The following is a 6,531-nucleotide window of genomic DNA, read 5'->3' as shown; positions in this document are numbered from 1 at the left end:
TATCTTTCGCGACTGATAAGATAAATGACTACCTCGTCACCCAGGAATAACATCGTGTAATGTTTTTAAAACATCATTATTTACTTAATGAAGATATTTTATCAATCATTTAAGTGTTGCAGGTCCGTCAAGTTACAGGGGCCCTATCATAATGCAGTATCGCGGCAGGGTGTCGATCAAGTTGTTTTCACCAGGTGATAATCAAAATTCTCTGAAGCATCCTAATATTAAATTAAATCAATATGTGTGCATAATCTTAGAAAACAAACAAACAAATTTTTATTTTTATTAAAATAAGTGAGAAATCCATTAAGTTGGCGCGCGCGCGTTCCAGTTTTTCTTGAGATAAATGAATCCATTTTGACCAAGGAAAGAAGTGATGGCCTGAGAAATTACCAGAGTCAAATGTTATTTCCTCTTAAATGCTAATTGCGTACATTAAATAATATCATCTAATGGGAGTTTAATTGTTGCCATAATATAATTAGGGAGTTCGTTAATAGAGACCATTCGCCCCATGCAATGAATCTGTATGAGTTTACTAATTTAACTACAAAGCATTGGCACTAATAACTCAGGAATATATTTATTATATGATTTTTCCCTCTCACTTCTGCACGATAAGCTAAGCAAGCGAGTTTTATGGCCAACTATCGGAGACGTCCAACGTCAATCTCTTGATATCCCGGAATGCATGTCATATCTTAGGCTATAAAACAATCAAAAGCTTTAATGTATGATTGTTCTAAGATTGAGAAAGGAAGGATTTGTCTTGGTGGGTTAGCACATGTCTACGAAATATCTATGGTATCTCAGTTACATGGATTTTCAAATAAAAAGATTTTGTCAGCTAGCAATTCAAGCGACTGTTGAAAACGGCTGAAAGAGATGTAAGTAACTTTAAATTTCTGGCAGTAATTTTTGTTGCAATGATACCATGCTTAGCGATCCCTTGTAGCTATATATATATGCACCTATTTATTACCAGTGACTTGTATTTAAGATTAAATTTATCAGTTACTGTGGCTCCCGAGTTGCAATATTAAAGGTAGCCAGCTCATTCGCCGAAAACACACTCAGAAAAATCAATGGGTCATGTTCTCTAAATAGTGACACACTTTTTTACGCACAACCCGAGCAGAGAGAGGACGTTGAAATGAATATAAAGATAAAGCGACTCTTTTCGGCCGGGCCAAACTGGATCAGGATGACCCACATAGAGCATCAATTGCATCGCTATTTGGACAAAGTTTCCCTCATTTCTCTGGGTGTAAGCGCTGTCTGGTGCATGCAAGTGCAAGGGTGTCAAGGATTAGGTTCACTTTCAAACACGAATGCATCGTGGCATCTTAATTAACTTCTTAAGCGTCAAGCACCCCCGACTAAATGCTAACGAGTTCCTGGGCAGACCTGAATTAAAGATAATGCTGCTACTTCCAAGTTCAGGGATATGGTAAAGCCTTAAGATATAATACAATATCGAATTCGAAATTACTCAAAAACTGTGATGTAATTGGTGTAAATGTTATATGAGAAAATACAGCACTAACTACTTTATACAAGCGAATAAATTCTAATAAATAAACTTAAGTACTGTAAAAGAAAAAAAAATTTCCCGAAATTTATATGTAGTCATTTCTGTCATGCATGATGTAGGTTATGACATGTATTAAGTTTCATAGAGAAATGGCTTTGATATACCTAATTAGTGCATTAAAACGAGAATTAGTTCCGCTCAAGTCAGTTCCAACGTAAAACAAACGAATATAAATTTCAACAATGTAAACTCACATAAATGCCATAACGTTAGACAATCTATATTATAGATTTAATATACATCGCAAATAAAGATTGGCAGAGTAAAGTGGAATTTTTTTACCACTCGAGCATTAAATTCGAACTATTTCTTCAAAATTAAATGTCTCTATTTCCTACAAGAAGTTTAATGCAATGAATTTCTAAGTATAGAGAAGTTTTTGTGTATCCAAAGAACGTTTTTTTGTTGGAGATCGTAGCAGCCACGAGAGGCAGAGATAACAGCTATCATATGGAAGACGCTCTCGACTCACCGACACCTGAAGGCCTCACAAGACAGCTCCTAGGGAACAGTCACGCGGACCGTGACATAAATAAATAAATGTTTAATATACGCTATTTTGGCCTTGTACAATACTTAGATCATTAGTCTCCCTGAGGTAATTTTTCACAAGTTCACCAACAATTATTTTAAAAATACGGAAAACGCCACGTGAATTCATCATTTTAGTTAATAACCCGGTGTTGAAGTTCATTCTTCATGCCAGAAAACTTCGTTGGCATAAGAGAAACTTATTAGGGATGAATCTCGCATAACAGATTCGACAAGTGGCAACTATATTTATAGTGCCAAAGATAAAGCGCCTATGGCTTTCAGGAATATATTCTATCAGTGATTAATAACCTTAACAAGCTTCGCCTCGTTTTCGTTGAGTTCAATTCGGTGTTATTATTCTTGATGAAGCCGTTTGACATGATTAGTGAGACAACTTTTGCTTGAATATACGTGTATCCACAGTCTTAAAACCCTCTAAAAATTCAAGCAAGTCTGCACAGACTGTATAAAACCCTCAAATATTATTTTCAATGCAAATTCAATCGAAAACGCGAGGAGTTACAAACTTACGGTACTCATCTAACGTAAACATTTTTAATAAGGGTATCATCAGCATTTTTGCCTGGAAAAATAAATATATTTAGCATGCATGACCATAAAAAAAATTCAAATATGAAGTATGCATCACGCATAACCACAACAGTAAGGGATGCTCTTGAATATCTTTAACGAAACAATGGAGAGTGGCCAAAAGCAAAACAACGACGTTGACTCCCATCGGCGACTTAATATGTAAGAATATGATCCTCTTTATGTAATATTCTCATACAAAATTCAAATTTTTTTACTTAGTCATCCCACATCATTTCTTTCTCTATACAATAAACACTTAATCCACTACTCTTACAATCACAGTACGAATGTATGACAGCATTAGAACAAAATTAAACTCACCTCGTTCCCTTTCGGGCCCATGTTGCTAGAGTTCTTGCTTTTCGAACCCGTGTTTGAATCTCAAAATAATGAAAGTTTTCAATTAATTACGTGCATTCGTAATACTTAACAACTTATAGTTTTTACGACTGCAAGGCAGCCGCAAAATAGCATCAATAGCTATGAATTTAATACTGTTACTTCAGTCAAAATTACTCATACGACCAGGTATACGTCACAATGACGAGCTACAGCGCACGAAAAACGGTCACTGATGCTCAAGTTTCACAATACAATTTTGGCCGCATACATATCGATAACACATTTACTTAGTCAATAATTTTAACGATAAACAGTTGCCACCTTATGAGTAAACTTAGTGAGATCTGAAACTTGAAAGCAACACACATTAAATGCAACAAAAATTGAAAATAGATATAAACAGGGATATACAAGAAATGTATGTAGCGCATATATTAGTCTTGAATGCTGCGCATATATTAATCTAGGTTGTACCGGGTGTGCTTATCACTAGTCAAGGCACCAGATGATACCTCATCTGCTTTTAGTGCTTTGGCATGTAGTTGCCGCAACAGAATCTGTATGACCGAGTTTTTGTTTGCATTATTATATTCAGAGTTGCTATGATAATACATTCAGAGTTGCACAAAGTTACAGTACCATAATATAGAAGAAAATTTCTATTAAGTTTGTCTGTTGTACTTCTGTTTGATAGTAAAAATTATCATTATAGCTTCCGTATAGCGAACGAAAGATACTCGTTGAGAGGCACAGTGAATTTAAAATCCACCAAGTAAGCAGTGAGCACGAACGGCTATGAACAAGATTCACTTTATTTAGCTAGAGAAGCAGGAACTAGGAAGAAACGCCTAATTCGACACAATGCTAATATATTTGTGCCCGTGTGATGCTGCCACTAAATAATTGTTTAGTTCCAAACAATTTTGTGACTAAACAATCTTTTAACTGTGCTAACCTAACTTCAACTACCTAGCATTTTGTGCTGGAGTGTTTTTGGCTTGTCGTAGAATCTATGCCTTTCGTGGCTTGTGCGAGGTCGCTCGGCAACAGCAACTTTTCTTAAAAGATCTCGCACACGACTAAACTCAAGTATATTATATAACTAAGATAACATTCTAAGCTGATGTGGTGAGACACTGAGAGCTCGGCGCGTCTTGACCATGACTATGAGGAACGTGCCTTCGAGCGTTCACTGGGCAATACGCCAGTCGGAAGCAGTTACGTCCACTCACACTCGTCCCTGCTTGGATACTGCACATCTCTCGAGAGAATTGGGAGCCTCAGAGACGAACTGAAAACAAATGGCTATGCACTACGCGCTTGGCCGCTTGGCAGCTTAGTTCCGTTGTATTTATTATTTTTCCTAACAGTGGAAGCAGCAACTAATTTTTATTTATTTATTACAGAGGATAAGTCCGTCAAGCTAAAAATGAAATGAATTGTTTTTTAGTCTTATGATGTCTTTTGATGGCGGTTATTATGCCTTATCCTCTAAGAAGGCATTATTTATAGCGATCTTGATCTTTTGTTTAGTGCTTTTCCTCGCTCCGAGGCGGGTCACTGACATGCAATGGAAAGCATGCTCTGTAGTTACCGATGCTCTCCTAGCATGGTAGAGATTGGTTCATTGGTAGCACATCGGTTGTTATAGAAGTGTTCAAGTGTTACGTGACCTTAATCCAAATTTTGCGAAACGATTTTAAAGTTTTTAAGGAACCATAGCATTTGGTGGAGCTGAAGTGAATTCTAATCTCATATTACAAGTTTTTTATTGCATTTATTTTGTAATAACAATAAGTATTTCAGAATCAAGTTTTTCAGAGCCTCATTTTCAATTCAGAGTCAAGTTTCTCGGACTCTTATCATCGATTGGGGTGCCAGTCGTGCAACTGAGTGTGGCATTTCCAGGGATCATGGCGCACGCGATGAACTTGGAATTTCCGTTAATTTCTCAGTTGTTGCCTGGAACAATGTCAGGGTCAGTAACTTCATAGCAACGCACCAACAGACAAATCCGTGAGACATCATGACATGCATTTTGAAGCTAAACACAAGCTCAGGTCTAAATAATTTATTGTGATTGAAGATCATTGTGTATTAAATAATATAAATATGTGTATTAAATAGCACTATCGTCAATGATACGATACATCAACTGACATTTAGTAGGCTTCGTCGATTGTCAATAAAAATAGAATAATAATTCTGAACAATTTTTCTGCGTGAGATATTCTATAATCACGTAAATAATGCGAAGTTATTTAATTAAGTTTTACTAGAAAATTATCGTTCGACTATGTTCACAGAAATTATTGTTCTGATGTAATGAGAGGTCGACAACGTGTTGATGAGCGTTGTGGTGATGACCTCGGGTAATTGTCGTTAACTTGAGTATTTCGATGCAAAATTCTGTTCCAGATTATTTTGGACTTCTTAAATGCACTAAAGGGTTAAATTAACTTTCTTATATAGATTTTTTCAGTGAGGCACGATACTGCCGATGAACATTTTAATTAAATATTAGTAATTTTATCCAGCATATATTCAATAAATTTATCTCATAAGATACAAGAGGAGGTAATTAATTTCAATAAAATCTAGAATAAGTTTATTCCATATTATTTTCGACTGGTCTACTATACAATCACTGATCGTGATCTATATCAACAACACGCATTTATAATTGTATAAAGAACGCACTTTGACTTGTTCAGATTCCTAGCATTCTAGCAACAGTTGCGACGTTTGACTAAAATGACTTTAGAACTTTTTATGCTGGCTAAGAGTTAAAATCAACATACTGCACATTTTTCGTAGCAATTTCATCAAACAAACTAAATTTTAGAAATGAAATACTATGTCAATTAAAAGTGCAATGAAGAACGGCAAAGCAGTGGTCATGCCGTACTTTACCGTCCTTCCCGGACGTTCCCCTTCAAATGAATTCAGCGTGATTCTGGTGAGAAGCGATCAATGTACTAAGCGCTCACTGCCGAAAATAACTTCAAAGCCGGAAAATGCATCGTGCTTAGTCATATAGAATGTAAAAGTCTCGTGAGCGATAGACTACTTCCATGTTGAATAGTCTTTCGCTACTATGTAATTACTATCTGTCTCTATTCATTGAAATTCACCCCTATTAAACAATAATAGGTTTAAGATTAAAATTTTATCAAAATTCGAGATATATTACATCTTATATCTACAAAGGACTAAATGTGAATGATATTATACACATCTCACACTTGATCTGATTTATATTGGTAACCGAGCTCGGTATATGTATATAGTTAAAACATGCGTCTACGTACTGTGTTAGGTCTGCGTGAGTATGGCTGGCTTATATACAAATACCGTGCATCAAACATAATTTAGTATATTTTGCATCAAACAAAAATTTTGCAATCACTTCTCTAAACGTAGGTCCTTTACTTTGGAAATGCAAATCCAAACTTATTCTTCCA

The sequence above is a fragment of the Hyalella azteca genome, unplaced genomic scaffold (assembly GCF_000764305.2).
Source record: "Hyalella azteca isolate HAZT.00-mixed unplaced genomic scaffold, Hazt_2.0.2 contig429, whole genome shotgun sequence".
Classification (NCBI taxonomy): domain Eukaryota; kingdom Metazoa; phylum Arthropoda; class Malacostraca; order Amphipoda; family Hyalellidae; genus Hyalella; species Hyalella azteca.
This window is presented reverse-complemented; position numbering follows the sequence as displayed.